Raw genomic sequence first — 23,869 nt, 5'->3', positions numbered from 1 at the left:
TGTAAGATGCCATATGAAAAATGTGTCAAAAGATAGACAGTCATGCTTATCAAACAAACAATTTGGACGATATCATTAAGCTGCAGTTTATCTTGTGTTGATTCATAGCTTGTGTCAAAAGGACCTCTTTGATTCACATTATGTCCAAATAGAAACACTGTCATACGAGTGTTATTGCTATTTCAACCATGGTATAGACTCTTCTTTCCAAAGACGTATGTTATAACGTGACGCTACCCAAATCGGTACACTTTTTGAAGATAATTGATATGATTGTTTAACTTAATCCAAATGTTTGTCTTAATATTTAATTTAATAATTTTGTTTTTGTTTCTCAGCAGTGCATATATTTTTATAAATATAAAACTTTGAAGCATACCCTGTCTAGCCCGATTTTTTAGCAGATTCGAGTACCAAAAATGGTACACCTCCTAAATTTGATTTGATTAATAAATGCCTAGACATGATAAAAATGCTTGAATTCATTAAGGAAAGTTCAAACATTTTAGTTGATTTAAATTACATATCTTAAAAGTATCTCGCCCAACAGTTGTTTTTCTTGTTTTTAGATATTTGATGTTTTTTAGGGTTTTCTGGATTTTTTTCAGAATATCATTTTTGTCAAGTTTAAATAGATATAATAAGCAATAGGAAAGAATACGACGTATGAAAATGTCACAGTTACTGTTTTAAAATCATCTTAATTTTTGTTCACGACAGTTATTGTCCGTTTAGATTGTAAACGGAAAATTCTGCTTCATGTGTATTAAAAGTATCATTTTGAGTAGCGTACCAATTTGTCTAGCATCACTTTAGTCATAGAAAAACGATGATTTCTCAACAGAGTTGGTCCTTGTGTATCGCCTAATCTCCACTCCATTTACCAAATAGTGACATTGAAATCTGGATACTACTGTGATCAGTATCGTTAGATAGTTCTAACCGCCATATTGTCGTTTTCACTCCTCTTTAAAGAATTCCTCTTTTTGTCAGGTCAGCATGGCGATCCGGCACTGTTCGTTATTGTTTTGTCTCTAATTATACAGTTTCTATTTTCTCTGCTTTTGTCTGAAAAGTCATCTAGATTTTGTGTCTGCCAGTTTGACTGCCTGTAACGTTGACCACATAGGATCCTCTGAGGCTATATTCTTCCATTCACCACAACCAAGATAGCCGTTTCTTCTATTTGTTTTTTGTCAGCTTGTAGTATTTGGCAACATATCCATCAAAACATGTTGTATACAGGGACTGAACTACATCATGTCGCCGACATGCTCAGAAATGCGGTCAACTTGCAAAGATACCTCAATCATCATGTTTGAGATACCTTCATACGTCTTGGCTTATAAGTCAATCCAAACTTTCTACAAACAATTTACCTCGGGACATTCTAGTGTGTTCTATGCATCCAGGAAAGTAGAAAATGCTCTCTTTTTGTATCGTGACTATTCAGCATTAATCCGTTATCCTACAAGACATCACAAAGAGATATACTTTATAGTAGATACTGAGCAGGAAAATGAGTCTGGATTACTCTGTGCATGTGGAGAGTGGAATTTGGTTTATACAAACTCGGCTAAGTTGACAACCTCGTTCAATACGAATTACTTGGCCGGTCCTGGCTGAATTTCTTCTTTATCCAAGTTGTTTGAATTGGGAATTCTCGGATAATACGATGTGTATTTTTGCCCCGAGTAACAAAAATCATACATAAAATGTTCGTATAACTCGAAGTGAGATATTTTGGATTAATAGACCGCCGAAAAAGGCGATTTCTTTTTTTAATAATTCTGTCGTAGAACATCACTTCAAAAGCTGTTTCCAACTACATAAACGTGGATAAAATAATCGTGTGTTATAATGTATCAACAAAATAAAATAAATGTTTATCTAGCTTCATCCCCACATCTGTAGATACTAATTATATAAATAGATAAATGTCCTGAAAACACCCAAACAATATCAGGTGACGTCCTAGCTGGTGATCTTTTCGATTGGCCAATTAGATTGCTGCCTTCTGGACTGTTAAATGTGACTTTTGCCTATGAGAAACATTTTGTGGAGTATAATCCTCTTACTGACTACAGTTATTTCGTCCAATGATGTCTGACCAATTATCGTGTTGTTATGAAATGCTGTCTGTACAGGGGCGCTAAATAGGACATTATCATTTTGTAATCAAAATCATTCTGTCACAACATAATCGATTTTTTGTTTCACAAAATTAACTCTTTTTGGACAAAAATCATTTCTGTGAACAAAATGACGTTTTCTATGATAAGAAAATCTATTTTTTATATAAAGTTTATTTTTGTCACATAAAAATGAATTTTATTTACAAAAAAAAAGAACTTTTGTTTTGTATTTGTTTCTCGAAACAATATCGAGTTTGTGAGAATGAAAATGAGTTTTGTGAGACAATAGTGAAAATTCAATATGAAACCAGCTTTGTGTTACAAAACTCATTTTTGTCACACAAAATTCATGTTTGTACGCACATTAGCTACAGAGATGTAAGGGAGCCCTCTAGTCACGATTTTGTACAAAAGACATTTTGCACGATCGCGTCCGCCTTCTTGTTTTGGTTCATGTAATTGCAAAAGGGGGCTCATCTACACGACAAAAATCATTTTGTAACTACAAAGGTCAATTTTATTTCACAAAACTAATTTCTGTTCATGGATGGCTAATTTTTTTTAAACAATAACACTATAGTGGCTGAATATATCCATAGAAATCATTTTTGATTTTACTTCGAATTTATTTTGGCCTTTTATTTCGAATTATTACTATACTAGCTTTATACCTTTTTTTTAACTCAATATGAAATTTAATGTTGTCTAGCTATTTGTGAAACATTTCTTTCCAGTGAAAGAATATGTAATCCTACATTGGAAAAAGTGTTGATCTGGAAATTTAATTTTGTGTTTAAAATTCCATGTGTCCCATTTGGCTTGATATATGGTCCTCCTTTTGAAGATGAAATACGTTACAGAAGGTGTGAATGGCAGGACTCATGAGGTAATATAAATCCCTCATGCATAACAGAGCGTTTTATTAGTAATTTTAACATATATGTTTCTTTTAGCTGTGCAGCAACGAAACATATACAATATACAGTATATATTTATATATAGTGTCACACACACACCCTCACAATCTTATTAAACTACAACTACATAGGTTTGCGAATAATGGGGAAGGAGAGACAACTCAAGTCTAAACGCAGTAACGCAACTGTTACGATAATTTTGGATATTGATCTTTTATATAAACGTACATAAACAAAATAATTCTTTAAACTTCTTATAATATTACCTAATTTTGTAGTTAAAGTTCCGCACTTTTAACACTTTCAAAAGTCGTCCAACCAAAAATTTATTGTTGAAACAGGCCGATGGCAATAGATTGTATACTCTGAAAGAAAATGTCCACATCGCAATAGTCAGCAAATTGGCGATGAATTTCATGATCTATTAGAATGTACTGTAGTACTTACTTTGCTGTCCAAAGAACTTTGTATATTGATCAATATTTTGGCTACGGCCAAATATTATAAAGTTTAATGAACTGATAAATTCTACTTACATAAAATCATTGAATAAATTATATGTTTATCGGGATATTTAACGATATTATTTGGTCTCATTTAGCTCATGTTATTCATATAAACAACAGTTGTATACCTTATCGAATACTTAAGATTGTATATAATATTGTAAATATGTTTTCTCTATATGCTTGTATCATGAAAAAGAGAATAAAATGAATTCTAAATTTGAATCTAAATACCGACTGACAAAGGTACCCTTTATGTGTTATCCCTGTTTTTATATAATGTAACCGGACAACAACCAGTAACAAGAACGATGTGTACCTCATTAGTAAGTAGAGATAAAAGAGACTTACAAAGCGCAGGAAGGTGTCGATTGAATATCTGACGTTATATTATCTTGTGATCGAAACCCACATCGGTTTCTCTAAACAAAAGTATTATAATGCTGGTCATGGTTGTACTGTTTCTGTTATGGTTGTACTGTTTCTGTTATTTGCAGGGACGTTGGAAGCGGGGGCAGGGGGGGGGGTGTAATTGCTCTTTGCCCCACCCCACCCCCATTTTCGCCGACTGAAATGTTCTAAAAATGCACATTTTGAAGAAAAAAACGGGTCCTCCTATTTTGAAAAACTAAACTAAAAATGTCCTTCAAGGGATTCTACTATTTCGAAAATGTATCTTAAATAAGAAGGAGTTAGATTATTATGAAGTTTATACATAAGTGAATTTTTTTTTAGTTTCCTTCTTTCTGATCATGGTTGAAGATGGGATTCTTTATACAGAGACTGTTTACTACAAAAAGAAGGTAGGCCTGTGATAACTCTTGCTGCTTCAAGTTGGACTTGCTCGAGCTTATTTACATCTGTCAGTGAACAACCATCCCATAATTCATAATATTCATATATTCTAATACTGGCAACACAAATACTTTGTATATCCGCAATAGTGTCTTTCTATTCAACAAATATTTAAATTTTCTTAATACCGAATTTTTTTCATACAAGCCTTTTGGATTTCTGATATATGTAAAGACCACTTTGCATCTGAACTAAAAGTTACACTTAAATATCTATGGTTTTCAACACAATTCAAAATTTCAGTACCAAAAGTAAGTTGCAAAAGTGGCACGTTTTTAGAATTTGCAATGAATAATACATCAGTCTTTTGCGGGTTGAATTTAGTGAGCCAGTCTTGGGACCATTGATGAAGCTTCTGTAGGTCACTATTTAAAGATCGTTGAATATCTTCATAAGATGATGAAGAAAACATTAAGGAAGTATCATCGGCAAATAAAAGTGAAACGCTATTCAAATTATCAACAATCTCATTTATGTAAATTAAGAATATAAGTGGTCCCAAGACACTTCCCTGCGGAACACCTGCATTTGTGGAGCCTTGATCAGAATACACATTTTTTACTAAAACTTGCTGTTGCCGTCCTGATATATAATTTTTTAACCAAAGTAATAGATTACCTCTAATACCATATGCTTCTAATTTAATCAATAAACCCTTGTGCCATACACGGTCAAATGCTTTTGATATATCACAAAAAATAAGACAGGTGTGTTTTTTTTTCTTCAAGAGAACAACATATATTATGGTACATTTCTATTAATTGGTGTACTGTAGAATGACGAGACATAAAACCAGATTGTTTTTCATAAAACAAGGAGTTATCAAGAAAGTAATTATAAATATACTTGAATACTACTCTTTCAAAAACTTTACCGATACATGATAACAAAGTAATAGGGCGATAATTGGACACCACATGTCTGTCCCCTTTCTTAAATAAGGGTAGAACAATTCCTTTCTTCCAAATAGAAGGAAAAACATTTTGGCTAAATGGCATATTAAATAGAATTTCCAATGGCTTACATATGGAATTTGCAGTATATTTCAACATGTGGTGACTTATAATATCGTGGCCAGACGCTCTTCCTAATTTGAGAATTTTTAAGATATCACAAATCTCATCAGATCGAACAACAAGAGAATCAATGTAAGAATTTGTTCTATAGTTAAATGTGGGGAATGGAATATCCCTATCGTCTATAGTTGAAACAGAGCAAAAATATTTATTCAATATATTAGATTTTTCAATGTCATCAAGTTCAACATTTCCGTTCTCTGGGTTTATTAATGGTGGAATAACTTCCTGTGAACTAGATTGTTTAAATAATTTACGAACGAGTTTCCAATATGATTTAGGGTTACTAGTATCAAGTTTATCAATTACATCACCAACATTATCATAGTATAATTCCCTCGCATGCTTTTTCGTGTTATTAACCTTGTTTCTTTGGTTTTTATATTTGACTTGGATGGAGGTTGATTTTACACGTTTAAATTCTTTATGAAGTCGGTCTCGTAGTCGCATAGCTTTCCTAAGTTCAGAGTTCATCCAAAGTTTATCATGGGGTATTATAATAACTGGTTTTTTTTGGGATACATTCTTTAGCAAAAGATAAAAACTGTTCGGTAAATTTAACACTAGCAATATCAACGGAATCAAAATTTTGAAAAAAATGAGGTCCAATCAAAATTATTTATCAAAACGTTAAACTTATTCAAATCAGCATGCTTGTACGACCAAACTTCACGAGTATAAGTATGAGAAAGGTTTACTGGCACAGACAAAAATATTACACAAGCGTCATGATCGCTAATGATACGATCAATTGTAATGACATGCGAATCATTACATTTAGAAATATCACTTATCAAAATTGGATCTAGTAAACTGTGTCCTGTTAATCCATGCCTGGTTGGTTCATTAATTACATTTGTCAAATCTAGTTCTAACATTATTTGATATAAAACATGATTATGTGATAAGGTAAGTAGATCAACATTAATATCGCCAACAATTACCACATTGGATGAAATTTCTAAGGCTTTCTCCACTGAATATTTAAAATTTTCCCAAAAGGGATTTATTCCTTGTTAGCGACGTGTCAGAGTCAGGGGCGTAGCTAGAGTCTTTTATATGTGCAAGCCCAGGCGAGGGGTCTGGGGGCCGCCTAGGCTCCCAGCGGAAAGGTCCTCGGGCAGACGCCGGCCGGGTTGTTAGAGGGTGAGGCTTCAAGGCGGGCGATAGGCCGCCGACAGGGAAGAAGATGTCGTATTTATTAAGGGAAATGGGAGGCAACCGACGAAAAATGATATTTAAGATAATAGCTTGGACTTGGTGATTGACTGAAGCTAGAAGCTATTTATTGCAAGAAAAAAAGAAAAAAAAAAAAAAAAAATGTTAAAAAAAAAAAAAAAAAAAGAAATCATAGGATCTGTGTTTTCTACTGTGTCACTGCTGTGATGTAATTATAAGTGTTATTGTTTAGTACTTAGACAAATAGTCATATGAAAATTCTCTTGATAAGTCCTGCATGTATCTTCATTTGAGTGACTCTAAGTGGGATTTGATCGATAAGATTGACCGGAACTTTCTTACGTTCTATCGAATTTTTTTATGTGTAAAAATCGATTTATACATATATGTGAAAAAATGAATGAATATAAAAACAGCGCCTCATATTGTAAGGAATAAAAGTCGCACTGATTGAAAAAAATATAGTATTTGTCTTCTTAAAGTCTATCTTGACGGGAAGTTTTAATTCTCTATACAATGTATCGCTCCAACAAGAGTATATGTGTCAGTATATTGTGCATTTACAAAATAGAATCTTTTCCGCTAAGCCTGCCTATATTATAAGTTGTTGTTTTTTTTTTGGTCTAATATATAGACTTTATATTTGGCAAAAAAATAAATAAAAAGCATAATAATATAAGCATGTTTTAGCGGACTATCTAAGTAGAATGTACTGTGTGTCATCTATAATTTGCGAGGTGTCACTTTCGATATTTCATCTGTCGTCCTTTGACTTTTCGTGTCTTTCGTTTTAATCTTGAACATAGCCATCTTGTGTCATAGAAGATTCATATTAACGCATAACGTATATTTCAGTATTATTAATTTTAGATAAATCATCTACGTAAACGTTTAGGTTATTTTAACTTTGATTTTAATTTACATTCAAGACTTTGACGGATCTACATAGATGTTTTAACTTTTACAAGACAATGATGATAACCCATACTTGGATTTTTTCATGTGCAAGCCCGGGCTTTTTTTAAAGAGCAAGCTACGCCCCCACTGATACTTGCAGATAAAAACATTATGGCAATCCACATTTAATGCATTTGCCATGTATAAATAACTGCCAGTTGCTGACAGTTTGCAGCCTAGACTGCGTAGGATTACATTTCAAATTCTTTCTCGAAAAACTTATATCTGCATAAATTGGATCTGTTTGTGGGAACAATAAATGCCGCTGTAGAAAAGAATACAATATCCTGACTCCCTGAATTCTATCTATTCACGAAGGGGTATAGGGGCTTATATGTAGTACTAACATAACCCTTATAGAATAATTACCACATTCTCTTTATGTTTTATGTTAAAAGTTATAGAGCTGGAACTCTTATTCTGTTCTTGGATTATAGTTGCTTTACAAGGTTGTGCTTGAGTTTCCTTATGTGTTGAATTACCTGAATTGATAACAAATATCTAGGTAGTTTTTCTGGAAATCAGTTAAAATCAAATGTTGTAGAGAATACAAATAGATTTACAGTTTATTGTCCGGATTTTTTAGCCAATAAAACTATTTTATCCATAGCTATATTTTCATTAATAACATCTATCCTTCGTTGGATTCGTATTCAGTGTATAATTTTATTAAGTATTTATTTCATTCAAGGCTATATGTACTAATTTGCAAAATTTCATGATTGAATGTAGGATATTTTCACTCGATACTTTACTGTTTCCTTCCTTATTTGAAATTGTCTTCAATCCAACTTTGTTTTTTTTGTTTGAGATATTTAATTTACCCAAAAAAGAATAATTTTTTTTTTTATTATTTTACCATTGCCCATGCTTTTTGTCCTTAAATAGGATTTTCAAGAAATTAAGTACATTATATACTCAGCTTTCAGCAGAAAATTATTAAGGACATAAATACCCTACAATGTTGATTGAATTTTTTCGCAGCAGTTTTTGCTTGCTATTTCTTAAGTTTTCCCCTTCGTAATAGATTACTTCCCATCTTTCGAAGTACATGCTTGTATTTTTATTAGTAGGGAGTAACTTACTTTGGGAGCAGTATCTTTACAAACAATGATCTTAGATCCATACCCTGTTGACTAACACACAATGTATGATTACCTTGTGTCTATCACATACAGTGAAGAAAGAAACAAGGGCGCTTCACGAGCTGTTTCAAAACATCATCCTACTCATGAGTTTACTTCACAAGTTGAAAAAGGGGAAGTCATGATATGATGTCCCATTGTCTCTAAGGTCTTGTTTTTTTGTTTCCAAGAATTATAAACTAACATTGGAAAACTGAGGAGGTTGGCACACAACACAAAAGTCTTCAGTTGTTGCCTATCCCTTTGGGATATTTTGTGATATTGTGCACAGAGAGCACTATATGTATTGCAACGCACACCAGACTGATTTCGTCCATTGAGTGATTTTGCTGGCCACTTTCTCTCTACCTTGAAGGAAAATATACCTGTACTGTGATGAAAAAGAAGAACCGAAAATACGCCTGAATAATCCTGAACAATGTCACAATATCAGAAAAAGTTTCTTCAGTCTTGATTTCACTCCCCTTAACACAAAAGGTAAGTGTTACTCACAATTATTTACTGGACATAATCATTTTTAGTAGCCTGTAGTTTTAATTTGCCCTTCTATCCTTCAATATTTTCTTCAAATTGTTGTTCGTCAATCTTACAAAATCAATTTAACACTACTTTGGTTAAAAAAAATATTGAAAAAATGGAAGTTTATCTTGCATTAAATGGTTACTAGCGTTACTAAATGATCCTCAAGGTTAAGAGAGGAATTAGGAGAGTTCACGTTATAATGGACGCCAGAGTCTTAGAGGATACGAGATTCAGACCCCATGGACTAGCTTATTTTAGCCGCATTAAGAGGGCAAGTGAGCAATCTGATTAAAATTCAGCTATTTGATACTCCAGCTAACTTCCGTGCTCGCATACAAAGTTTTGTAGCAGAGCACGAAGTTAGCGGCAGTATCAAACAGCTGATTTTAATCAGATTGGCATAGTGAGGCTAAATGTTTTTGGTGTACAAATCCACCTTTCTGCCTCAAAGATGGTATGGTCACTTTTCCGCCTGCCAAAGACCTAAGTCGCGTACAGCTCTTGCTTTTAGCTAAAAATACACCTACAGATTAAATGTCACATGATGTATTAAGGATTTCCATGTCCAAAATAGATTGCCACTAGTAGTCATATTTCATTATTGGCCATTGATAAACTTTATAATATTGCATTACATGAAATTGATAATTACTAATCCATAAGTTAAATGACTCTTTCTCTACATGTACCAGTGTTGATGTGACAAAATGCATACAATTTACACGAGACCATTAGTTTATTATCCGTCATAAGGACATCATTCTAGGTATTTTCGTTTCATATTTATTCAAATAGCTTTCCGTCCCTGGTCCATCCCATCATATCAGTCTGTTAACATTTACTTTTATCACTATTTCTCAGAAAGTTGCTGAAGGGATCTTTCTCAAATTTCACATGTAGGTTCCCCTAGAGCCCTAGTTGTGCATATTGCATTTTGGGACTGAAAATTGGTCAACAAGTTGGGCTGCTGATAGACCTCCCATCTTGGATTTTAATTGTTAAAGTTTGAAAAAAAGAGAGAAAAGATCCCTCTTTCAATTGTCAGAATCAGTTATAATCATTTCGGTGGGCGACCACAAGATCCCTCTAGGATCATCTTTGGTTTGTGATTTTATTCTATCTTTAGATGATTCACTATGTGTATTCAAAGATTTCTATTTGACATGCCAATGGTAGTTTTTGTTGCAGCAGATTTTTTGTCTAATTAAATATAACAGAACACTAGTATAATGTTTCTATACACGTGAATTCTTTTAGCACTCGGTAGTTTTTTAAGCTGAGTTGCACGTTCGGAAGGAACACAATTTCTTAGTACTCTCATGGGCTACAGCACAGAGGGCCGGTGAGCTTATGTCATGGTGCGTCGAACCAACTCGGATCGTACAGTTATTTTCACTTACCCGTCGGGCAACCTATGACCTTTAAATCGCTACTCTTAGAAAAATAATTATGCCTTGGTTCTGTATATCACACTCCTTGGACCGCAAAACATCCTGGGGGAAGGGTAATAAGATACTTGGTATATAAAGTTTAGGCTCTGTCCCCGCCGGGGCTAGGAGGAGGCGGGCCAATGGGTCAATCCAATAGGGGGAAGAAATAGAGGTAATCCAAATAAATAGCACTTCTGTCCTAGAGTTATGCATTGGGATTTCGTACACCAATTTGACCAACAAACAGCCTTGGGGTGGAGGGGGAAACAGAACTTGTATATATTTCTTGGCTTTTGTATCTCACCAGGGCAGGAGGGGGCGGAGGCCCACTCAGGCGAGGATAATAGACGGTACATCTTTGATATATGTCAAGTGTAATACCGATCCTAACATGAATACGGTAACTATAATTCAGTCGCCAGCATCCTTTGGGGTACGTGTTAAAGAACCGTGAATAAGATACGGTGTATCTTTGATGTTAAGGAGGGGCGGGGGCCACGAAACGCTTGGGTTATAAAGGTAAATCATTTTATTAAATCGCACTTCTCGTCATATTAGCGTCAATGCAAACCTTAGACTTTGACACCACATTTGGCCACAGATGTCACTTTTGGGGAAGGGGGAAGTGGCGAACAGACTTGTTAGTTTAACTTTTGGCTCTGGACCCCCCGGCGGGCAGGGAGCGGGCGGGGACCCAATAGTGAATAGACGATAAATCATATTTATATCGCTACTTGTAATAAACTTCTACAGGAGTTGTAACCAAATAAGGGCCACACAAAATACTATGGGTAAGGGGAACAGAACTTGTGTAAATGTGGACCTATGGCTCCCCCGATGGCCAGGAGGGGCGGCGGGTAGAATATGCAAAAATACGAGGTTACTTCCTTGCAGTCGCTACTGAGTCTAGAGTTCTGAATGGGAATGTAACTTTTACAAATTGCGCCACAACATCCTTGGGGGCAGGGAACAGAACTTCGTATAACATTATGGCTCTGGATCCCACCCAGGGTCATCAGTTACCTTTTCACCCCAAATATTTGTCCAATCTCACCCTCCCTTTAAAACTCTACCTTAACAAATACTACTACATTAAATTAAACCAAATTCTTCCAACAAACATACTAATATTTAAATTTTAACATAACTATATACCCTTATTACACATTACCCCCTTTCTTCATTATTTTCTTTTCCCCAACCCACCACCAAATATTTACAAATATTATCAAAACCTTAAACACTCTACTATCATATATTTCCATTAATTGAATTAAACCAACATTTTTCCACAAACCTCCAATTTTTAATTTTACACTTCAACTTTTCAACATATTTCTATTACCCGTTTTTCATTATTTTTCTTTGCCCAAAATTGTATAATCTATGTAAATTCATCAATATTGTTACCCCAAATACCTTATTTCTGTAATTAAAATTTAACCAAATTTGGTCCACCAAGCATCCTTTGTGGACCAGGCGAACAGCAAACTTGTATAACTTTTAGACTCATGTCCCACCCCATAGGGCAGGGTACGGTTTGGCCAAATAGGGGTCCTAGAGGTAAATAATCCTAAGCAAAACACTTCTTGTCCTAGCATTTTTTCTTGGATTGTCGACCAAATGCTTGCCATAAACATCCATTGTGGGCAGGGGAACAGACAACTTTTCATAAACTTTTGGCTCTAGTCTGTACCCCCTAGGGCGGGATGGTTGGGTCCTCCAATAGTGGATATATGGACGGTTAATATAAAATCCTTCAGACAAAAGAATCAGTGAGACACCTGTGATCAAGAACATTACTTGGGCATTACAAACCAGGTGAGCGATACAGGCCCTCTGGGCCTCTTGTTTGGGAATAGGATGAATGTAACACAGTTGTATTTTACTATGCTGAATAAAATGAGCCAAAGTAAAAGTTGGTCCTCTGATGAGCTCTATGTCAAAAGTGGATTTTAATACGGGAAAACCCCCATCAAAAGTCACAAATCGCACTATGATTCAAATTTGTGGTCATCTAATGAATTATAAACTGCAATTAACAAACTAGTTTCCCCCAAATAAGATCATTAAATTATACATCAGATGTGAAGTATATGTATTCAGAACCTTCATCTTTTTGATATTCATTTTTGGATTTTGAAAATGGTCATGCATTAGGTCGAAACGAGCCGATGTGCACCATACCTCTTTCAGGTGTAGACTCCCCTGTAGGCTCGGTCATACTTGAATTAGCCTATCATATTCAAAAATGATTACATGAACCCCAATTTTTTGCATGTTCAAAATTTTAAATCCTGCTACCTTAAATTAGTGGTAAAATTAGGTTCTTTATACGCAGACACGTTTTGGTATGTTACAGTATGCTATTGTAGGTTAAGGCACGCTATCATACGTTTTAGCCCTGTACATTCTCATAATGCTATTAGCGCAAGTATGGCCGCCTTTAGACCCTTGTGGTTCACATGAAAATATTTTGTATTACAGATGTTACAGGAAGGGAGAAGAAATCACCAATTCAGCTGGAGATATTGGAAGGGTCATTAGTTGACCAAATGGTAAATTATACAAGATAATTAGATGAAAATATAAACATAGCACAAATTATATCTCGGCTCGATGGTCATGCAGCTTAATTTAAGCATTTAACTATCTTTTTTTATTCATTCTTCAAAGAAACTTCGATTCTTGGTGGCATATTATTTCTTCTTTTTATCAGGGGGTCGAACGTGTCTTGGTATGCGAAGGTGTAATTTGGTATGCAAAGCAAATATGGCGTCGAAAGCTTCGCTTCGAGTGTCAACATTGACTGGGAAATCACTCATGCCTCTTCTATGCTTCATGCAACACTCTTATAAATGTTGCGTTTCGGTGACAAAATGATTGCAGTTTCTAAAAATGCAATATATAATTACTGTCCTCACTTAAACAAAAATCTATTGAAGAAAAACCATGCGATTTTCATGTTAAAAACAGCACCTGGGCATGGTACAGGCTGAATATGAAATTGTAGTTCGTTAGAACAGCTGTATGATAGACAGAATCCTGTAAAATAACATATCAAACAAAGTTTTAATGTATTATTGGACATTGTGAACGCTATAACTTGAGTAAATATACACCAATCTGAATGAACCTTTGTATGTAGACGAGTTTAAAAATCAGTGTGATTTGATAGTTTTTTATTGAGTTATTGCCCTTTGCACCAATAATTATTATTGGACATTGTGAACGCGATAACTTTAGTAAATATAAACCGAGCTTAGTGAAACTTAATGTGTGTAGACTAACATTGGAAAGAGCTCGGACGAGATTGAAAATCAGCTTGATTCAAAGGTAATTTATAGATAATTGCCCTTTGCACCAATAATTATTATTGGGCATTGTGATCGCGATAACTTTAGTAAATATAAACCGAGCTTAGTGAAACTTAATGTGTGTAGACTAACATTGGAAAGAGCTTGGACGAGATTGAAAATCAGCTTGATTCAAAGGTAATTTACAGATAATTGCCCTTTGCACTAATAATTATTATTGGACCTTGAAATATGAACCAAGCTTAATAAAACTTTGTATGTAGACTAACATTAAAAGGTCTCAGACAAGATTGTAAATCAGCTTGATTCGATAGTAACTTACACAGATACTGCCCATTGCAATAAAAATAATTGAACCTTGTGAACATGATAACTTGAGTAAATATGAACTGAGCTTAATGAAACTTTGTATGTAGACTAACATTGGAAATATCTTGGACAAGTTCAAAAATGAGCTTGATTCAACAATAATTTACGGAATTATTTCCCTTTGCACTAATAATTATGATTGGACCTTGTGAATTCGATAACTTGTGTAAATACTCACCCAGCTTGATTTAAACTTTGTATGTAGACTAACATTGGAAAGATCTCAGACAAGTTCGAAAATCAGCTTGATTTGACTTTAACTTAATTACTGCCCTTTGCGATAATGATAATTGAACCTTGTGAACATGATAATATGAGTTAATATGCACCAAGCTTAATGAAACTTTGTATAGGCCTCTTGTATAAATATTGGCTATTACTGCCCCGGGGGCAGGAGAGGTGGGGCCCAATAGAGGAAGAAAAAGAAAATCCTTTAAATCCCTACTAGTCATAGAGTTCTGCATGGATTGAAACCAAATTTGGCCAAGAAACATCCTTGGATGAAGGATAACAGAATTTGTATAAATTTTGGCTTTGACCTCCTTGAGCAGAAAGAGTGGGGCCCAATAGGGGAATTATAGGTTAATATTCAAATTCCTTCAGAAAAGAAACAATGAACCTGTACTCAGAACATTACTTGACAATTTACAAACCAAGTTAGTGATACAGGCCTCTGGACACTTTGTTAGCTTACCTGGTCCAGAAGGACCGTGGTGAAGCTTATGGGATACCGCAGACGTCCGGACGTCCATTCGTTAACGGAGTAAGTTGTCCGTCAACAATCGATTCTTCTCCATAAACCGCTGGTCGGATTTCAACAAATTTTATGGTAGCTTCCTTATGGGCTACTAAATATAAATTTGTACTAAATGCATGGGGCTCTGACCCAACAGGGGCCTGAGGGCTGAGGGGCGGGGCCATAAGGGGTAAATTTGAATATCTTCCATATATAAACGACTTCTTCTCTGAAACCAAGCGTGGGATAGCACCCAAATGCTATGGTAAGCAATCCTTATAGGGTGGGGATTTCAAAATTGTAACAAATGATGGGGCTGACGCCCCGGGGGCCTGAGGGGTGGGGTCAAAAGGGGAGTCAATTTGGCTATTTCCATATAAACAACTTCTTCTCTGAAACTTTCACATGAGATAGCACTCAGATGCAATGGTAGCATAATTATAGGATGGGGGATTCAAAAATTGTACAAATGATGGGGCTGACCCCCGGGGGGCTCTGAGGGGTTGGGGTCAAAAGGGGTCAATTTGGCTATTTCCATATAAACGACTTCTTCTCTGAAACTGAAACAGTTGTGCTAAGCATGGGCTATTTCCATTAAGCATGGATATTGCACCCATAAATGCAATGGTTAGCATACTTATATGTACGGATGGGAATGAGAGGGAGGGATCAAAAATGGTTCAGTTTCCAGATAATGTCTTTTTCTCTGCAACTGTACATGGATTTAAGCTATAATGCAATGGTTACATCCTTATTGGAGTTTGGATTTCAAAAGTTTGCAAATGATGAAACTAAGCTATGGTTGTGCACTCTTAGATGCAATGGTTAGCCTCCTTATAGGGCTGGGATTTGTAAATTGTATCAAATTGATAGGGTGTCCCATCACGGGCCTATTGGACGGGCATTCGAATGCGGGTACAGTGCAAAAAGGTCTATTTGGCTATTTTTTCATATAAAATAACATTGTCTATGAAACACTTAGGTATTGCTATTGCTTATTTGTATGGTATCAATAGACATTACATTGTTTGGTCTGTGATTCTTTTAATTTATAACATTTTGGGATGGAGTCACAAATTTTGCTTTTTTTTCTTAAGTGTCAGAGTCTTGTGATAATTACTTAAAAAAATAATACAGCATGGTAGTGAGCGATTACAGGCCTATGGGCCCGCATTGTTTTAGAACCATCCATTCATATGATGGTGGGCTATTCAAATCACCCTGCATCCTGCGGGTCCGTGGAGTTCCGTGCGGTCAGGGGTACGTGGGTTCCGTAGTACCGTAGTGTCAGTCCGTTAACATTGCATTGTTATCACTTTTTCTTAAAAATCGGGATTTGTTTCAAACTTCACATGGAGGGTACCCTTGGTCCTGATGGTGCATACAGGATTTGAGGCTAATCGGGAAATTACAAGAGGGACGCATAGGCTGCAATTCACTTTGATTTTGGCAGTTTGTGTTTGTTGAGTTATTTCTTGTGAAACTATCTGAATGGGATTTTGTTCAAACTTCAAATTGGATGTTAACCTTGGTAACAGAGTTATGAATTCAGATTTTGAGGCTCATCGAAAATCAAGATGGGACCGCCTGGCAAGCCATCTTTGATTTTGGCCATCGATATTGTCGTGAGAAATACAGATGGGATTTTGGTCAATAATTCTAATGGTGGGTACCCTTGGTCCATCAGTTCTTGCCATACAGATTTTGAGGGCTGATCGGAAACATACATAGATGGCGCCAGGCTAGCATCTGGGATTTGGGAATGTCGGTTAGTATTGTTATCGATATTTCTTCAGAAATACAGAATGGGATTTTGTTCAAATACTTACATCATGGAGGTTTCCTTGGGGGGGGAGTCCCTAGTCCATACAGATTTTGAGGCCTGGTTTGGAAAACAAGATGGCGACAGGCAGCCTTCTTTGATTTGGGCTATTTGGTTTCAAGAGAACTACAGAGGGTTTATGTTCTATCTTATACAATGGAGGCGTACCTCCTTGGTCCCTAGTTGATGCCATGACAGATTATGGAGGCTGATAGGAAAAACAAGATGGCCGCCAGGCAGTCATCTTTTGATATTTTGGGCAGTTGAAGTGTGTTATCGATATATCTTGAGAACTACAGAAGGTGATTTTGTTCCAAACTTCACATAAAGGGTACTCTTGGTCACGAGTTTTTCCATTTCAGATTACTGAGGCTTGATAGGAAAAAACAAGATGGCCGCCAAGGGCGGCCATCTTTGATTTTTGATAGGTTAAGGTTTTGATATCCCCATTTCTATCAAAAAGTGCTGAAGGGATCTTTTCTCAAATTTTAATATGTAGGTTCCCCCTAGAGCCCTTGTTTTGTGCATATTGCATTTTTTGGACCAATCGAAAGGTGAACAAGATGGCGCCAGGCCGCCACATCTTGGGTTTTCAATAGTTAAAAGTTTATATGGCTATTTCTCAGATAGTACTGAAGGGATCTGTCTCAAAATTTCATAATGTAGGTTCCTTCCCCTAGGGACCTAGTGTGCATATTGCCATTTTGGGACCGATCGGTTAACAAGATGGCCGCCAGGCAGCCATCTTGGATTTTGTTATTCAAAGTTTGTTATCGCTATTTCTCAGAAAGTACTGAAGGATCTGTCTCAAAATCATATGTAGGTTCTCCTAGGGCCCTAGTTGTGCATATTGTGATTTGGGACCGATCGGTCAACAAAAATGCTGCCAGGCAGCCATCTTGGATTTTTATATTCAAAGTTTGTTATCGCTATTTCCTCAGAAAGTATTGAATGGATTTTTTCGCAAATTTCACATGTAGGTTCCCCTAGGGCCCTAGTTGTGCATATTGTGATTTGGGACTGATTGATCAACAAGATGGCCGCCAAGGAGTCATCTTGGATTTTGATAGTTGAAGTTTGTTTACCCCCCGGCTATTTCTCAAAAGGTACTGAAGCGATCTCTCTCAAATTTTATATGTAGTATGTTTGAAAAAGTTTAAAAAGTAGAGAAAAGATCCATCTTTCCTTTGTCAGATATAGATTATTCTTTGGTGGGTGCGCCAAGACCCCCTCTGGAATCTCTTGTTAATAAAAAATGCTGAAATAAAAATAGTCCAAAGTTTTGTACAATTGAATAGTACCGTATTCGACCCAATAAGCATTCTCAATCACTATAAGCACCCCTCCTGTTTTTAGGCTTCAATTTTACTTTACTTTTGAATTAAATGCAAACTGAAAATATGAAAACTTTTCTTAGCAATTTCTTTTGCAAATCGATTTATGGCTTACTTTGTAGAATATTTTTTATGAAAGGCAAGTCCATAATTGTTTCTATTAAGTGCCCCCTGAGTTGCTTCAATTTTTTTATGGGGCCCTGGGCGCTTTAATTATTGGGGTCGAATACGGTATATTGTAAATTATTTGACATGTTATATTTTTCATTTCAGGTGGATGCTATTGTGAACTCAACTAATGCAGACCTGAATTTAGATAATGGATTTGTTTCAAAAACCATATTGGGTATTGCTGGGAAAAAAATCCAGACAGAATGTGATAAAAAATTTCCAAATGGAATCAATGTTGGTGATATAGCTGTGACCTCAGCTGGAAAATTCCAACATGTAAACCACATATTTCATGTTGTTTTGCCTTACTGGAGACCCACTGGAAATTTTTCTCTGATGGTAAGTTAGAGGATCAGCCTATTTCAGCTACCATTGAATTTTGCCCATGTACCAAATAAAAGAATTTGACTGATATCTTTTATTAGTACTATGACAGTGAACCTGTAATACAGCTTTTCAAAAAATCAAAAAGGTCCCACAGGTCCCAGAGGTGTACAATTCAGCAAAGTTCACACCTGGTAGCTGTCATGGGTTCTGTTCAATCTTCAACAAAATTAACGATGACCCTATAGAAATTAATGCCTCCCTCATGGCCATTTGACTTATGCTCCTGTCTAATAAAATTTTCACATTTTAAACTTCTTCTGAAGACCAAAACCTTTAACCATTAATTATCTAAAATTATCTAAAATACCAGGTATCCCAGAAAACATCACATTTAACAGATCCTGTAGCATGCTGTAATGAAGGACTATTAAGTTTGATGTTGTCTGTTGTGCGACGTTTGTTAACATTTCCTTGTGAACATTTCCTTGTGAACGCAATAACTTGAGTAAATATGCACCGAGCTTAATGAAACTTAATATGTGGACTATAACATTGGAAAAATCTCAAACAAGTGTGAAAGTCGACTTGATTCGACGGAAAATTACAGAGTTATTACCCTTTGAACTAATAATAATTATTGGTCCTTTTGATCATGATAACTTGAGTAAATATGCACTGAGCTTAATGAAATTTTGTATAAAGACTGAAAAGATCTTGGATGAGTTCGAAAATTAGCCTGATTCGATCGTAACTTGCGAGTTATTGCCCTTTGCAATAATAATATATTTAACCTTGTGTACACGATAATTTGAGTAAATATGAACCTAGCTTAATGAAACTTTGTATGTAGACTAACATTGTAAATATTTCTGAGGAGTTTGAAAATGCTTACTTTAAACTTTGTCTAGATCAAAATTTATACTCTTCATGGTTATAATAGTAAGAGAAAGGAGGAAAAACTGACTGAGATGAAAATAGAGATGTTGGCACATTTACATCCATAATATGTATATGTGTATGCTTATCCCTTTAATTTTTTCATCGGTTTGATTGAAAATAAAAGTTGTTTTGTTCATTTTGGACACCTTTTTTGTTTATCATCATTTGGTGTAACCCACACACCAGAGGTGGGGCCAAATAGGGTCAATTTGACGAAAAATTTCAAAAAATCTTCTTCTGAGTTCTCTCAGGTTTGATGGAAGCAAATATTCTTATTTTGAAATCAATAAAATTGCTGACCAACTTCAAGGGTCATCTATAATAGTGTTTATATGTTTTTTGTTTATTCTATATCCAAACTCAGGTGACTGTTAAGGCCCATGTGCCATTTGTATGAGTTAAATTTAAACTAATTGTACCTGTCAAATCGTCTCTTTCGTTTCGTCTGTTCGATCCTGTCCGTCCAGTCAATTATTTTCTGTGTTACTGACTCATTTCTCAGAAAGTGGAGCTGAAATGAGATCGTTTCTCAAATTTCATATTGGTATGTTTCCCTACGGTAAACCCCCCTTGTTGTGTCATATTGCAATTTTGGGACCGGATTCGGTCAACAAGATTGGCTGCCGAAGGTGCCACCATCTTGAGATTTTTGATTAGTTAAAGTATGTAACTTGCTTTTTCTCCTCCAGAGGAAATGTACGTGACAGTGATCTCTCCTCGGAAAATTTTATCAATGAAGGTTTACCCTTGCGGGGTTCCTGTAGATGAGTGCATCACTGCATAATTGTGGGGCCGATTGGTCAATCAAGATGGCTTCCAGGCCACCATCAGTGGATTTTTGATAGTTAAGTAGTTTGTAACCGCTTCAGATTTCCTGATCACGATCTATCTGAATAACAAAACGTGAACGATGTACACCGTACGGTAATGAAGTTATGAGCGCTTAAACTTCGTTCCAAAAAAAATTGTTTTTTACGTCTATGACCTTGACCTTGAACATTTTTGTAAAAAATCGAACGTACATTTCAAGATCTTATGTACATTCATAACGTGTCCAAAGTTGAGCGTCGTACCTTATTTCCGTTCCTGAGATATCCTGCGAACAAGATTTGTGGAAAAATAAGAATAAAAAAGAAAAAAAAACAGAACAATAACAATAATTTAATTCCTCAATGGAAATCCCTAACTAGATTTGATCGCGATCAAAACACGGGATTTCCACCTATGTAATGATATAAGTAATGTTAGCGAACAGACGATTGCTTGAACGAACGGACGATCTCACTCAATATTAATCAGAAAGCGTTTCTTACGAAAGTAGTCTGGTCCAACCGAAAAACAGATTTTAGGGGAATCCCCCTTTGGGCAGAAGATTTCATAGAGAGGTGAATATATAGGAGCCTGCTGATTGGATATATGGTACAGTAATGGTGGGGTCGGAACAATACATGTAGATGTAAAATTTTGTAAAGAATTTTGATAACTTCAATTAACCTGAATAGTAGCAAACGTTAACACGGTCCTCTATGGGAATTTATTTGGTTCTGTGATCTCAAAACGGCCGGATAGTTTCTCAAAATAGCACCGGTTGTGTTTGAACATCCGGTGTCACAGGTGACGGCTCTGCCACACACATAAAAGGTTTTTAAACCTGTCAGTTATTGTGTTTGTGCATTACTTTTATTGTTTGTTTGTTCAAATGTACGTCCTATTAACAGCTAGGGTCACGTAAGGACGGCCTCCCATGTATGCGGTGTAGTTACACATGTACGTGTATTTACGCAAACACGTGTACATTGTTCATATATACGTGTATATGTAGTGTGATAGAACGGGTTTCTATCATTGTTGCATTTATTTCTACAGTATGTATATTTGTTATTGCACTCTTCTAAGTCTTCACTTCAGTGATCTGTTTATGTATCTTGGACCCAAATTCAGGGGAACACCGTGAGAACAGGTCTTATCTAGGGTGTGTTTGCTGTTTAGCAGTCACATTCATCAACCTAGTTGTCCTCATGATCACCCCGATGATGACCGCTGGCCGGAGTACACGTGTGGTACACGTGGGAGGTTTTTATCATCAGTCAGTTGAGCCTTGTCTGTTTTAAGCGGAAGATATATTTAGTGTGTAGGTGGGTTGTTGTAGCAACGGTTTCACCTAAATATGGTGTCTCTGTCCGGACATTGACCAATCAGTGGTCACTTTGGGGTACTGGGTTGATGAGTTGTTATAAAAGGGGCTGATGGGTCTTTACTTAGAGTGTATCTATAGCTAACGTAGGGTTTGTGTATAATTAGGGGTTGTCAGGGGCTTAGGGCTTAGGCATCCTAAGGTATCCTAGTTTACACCGTTGGTTTTATATACCTCTAGAGTTAAGAACACTTGTAGGTGGTTAGTTGGCTCCGTAGGGTGTTAGGCTTTGTTTAGGGAACGTGGTAATCACACAGGACTTAGCTAATTAGGCCTAAAGTTTGGCTATAGTTAATCTTGGATACATTGTAACTGCTTCGGCACTTATATATCTCTTATTGTTATCTGTCTTAACGGGCACTATTGTGAATCTTCTATGTAATAATTAATCTACTTGTCTTTTATATAATAAATAGTTATTTGTACCTGTATTTACCTAGTTGAGTTATTGGATTAGTGTCAGTGCTTCCGCTACATCCTAGAGATCGAACCTGTTGAGATACAGGCCTGTAACCTGTGGAGGAAACGGGATCCGGAGAGGATTTGTGACGACTGTGGACTCTGTTGTATACTAAAAATACTATACGATCACGATTTGGGACTTATACATATAACGGGAGCTACAGTCGGATCGCCCCTCCGGGTCTCTTGTGGAAAACCCTCCCTATTACAGTAGCACTTAAAACATCCCGAAAAGTATTGAAAACTAAATGTAAAAATACCTTCGAAACGGCCCGTGTGTAACGAAGATTGAGCCCAGGACAGAATTTTAACCCGGCCGCTGATTGGCTGGCTAATTATGAATTTCAAAATTAAAAATGTTTTCTGACAGGTAATTATTCCTTGATAACCGTGATATGAATTTGGAAATTCCGATTGAGATTTAGGTTCAAAATATCAATTTTGATAATGAATAGGTAAACACATTAGAATTTCAGGTTTTTTAAAAGTGCAAAAATTCTCCTTATCTTATGAAGATCTTGGACCAATGCGGAATAACACGTACGATTAGAGTTTTAGTATTAGATACCGATTATCTCCCTTTGGCCACATGCCACATCATGTAATCACACCTCAAAATCGCTGAAAGTTCTATACCTCCGCCATTTTGAATCATATGACATTGAAATTGGTCATTTTATGTGTCTGAAAGCATGATCTTTCACATCCAATTCAAAACATTTCACCTTTGAATTTTCATGAATTACGCTAAAATTTACGTTAAAAAATGAACGAAACGCCATATTCGGAGGTCTATATTTCCGCCATTTTCAAATTCATGTCTTTGAAATTAAAAACCTGTACAGACAATAGGCTAAAGCTAACATTTACAAAAATTCAACACTCTACATGAGATGATAAAGGCCCTACGAGCTCACAAATAACGGAAAAAAATAAGAAAATGAAACAAATTGCCATATTTGGAGAGCTATATTTCCGCCATTTTTCTATATAACCCCTTAAAAATAAATAACTTTTGAAGACAAAAGTTCATACAACATAGGTATGAAAAATCAACACTGTACATACAGGTTTAAAGGCGCTGAAACGTCTCGGGCAAGGACAAATATAAACTAAAATTTCGATTTTCGATGTCCTATATCTCCGCCATTTTGAATCTTATGACCTTGAACTTGGTCATTTTATGTGTCTGAAAGTATGATCTTTCACATCCAATTCAAAACATTTCACCTTTGAATTTTCATAATTACGCTAAAATTTACGTTAAAAAATGAACGAAACGCCATATTCGGAGGTCTATATTTCCGCCATTTTCAAATTCATGTCTTTGAAATTAAAAACCTGTACAGACAATAGGCTAAAGCTTACATTTACAAAAATTCAACACTCTACATGAGATGATAAAGGCCCTACGAGCTCACAAATAACGGAAAAAAATAAGAAAATGAAACAAATTGCCATATTTGGAGAGCTATA

General features: G+C 35.7%; 1 long non-coding RNA gene across 1 annotated transcript in view; it reads right to left on the bottom strand.

Annotated features, from left to right (window-relative positions):
• Positions 1 to 1,264: 1,264 nt before the first annotated feature.
• The window catches only part of LOC138332983 (uncharacterized), a 323,160-nt gene continuing 300,555 nt past the window's right edge, over positions 1,265 to 23,869 (bottom strand). Inside the window, exon 6 of the long non-coding RNA XR_011209919.1 lies at positions 1,265 to 1,274. This is a non-coding gene — a long non-coding RNA (uncharacterized lncRNA). The remainder of the gene's footprint in view (positions 1,275 to 23,869) is intronic.

This window comes from Argopecten irradians, chromosome 10, assembly GCF_041381155.1.
Source record: "Argopecten irradians isolate NY chromosome 10, Ai_NY, whole genome shotgun sequence".
Lineage (NCBI taxonomy): Eukaryota > Metazoa > Mollusca > Bivalvia > Pectinida > Pectinidae > Argopecten > Argopecten irradians.
The sequence above is the reverse complement of the archived record's forward strand: the minus strand, read 5'-3'. Positions and strand labels throughout refer to the sequence as shown.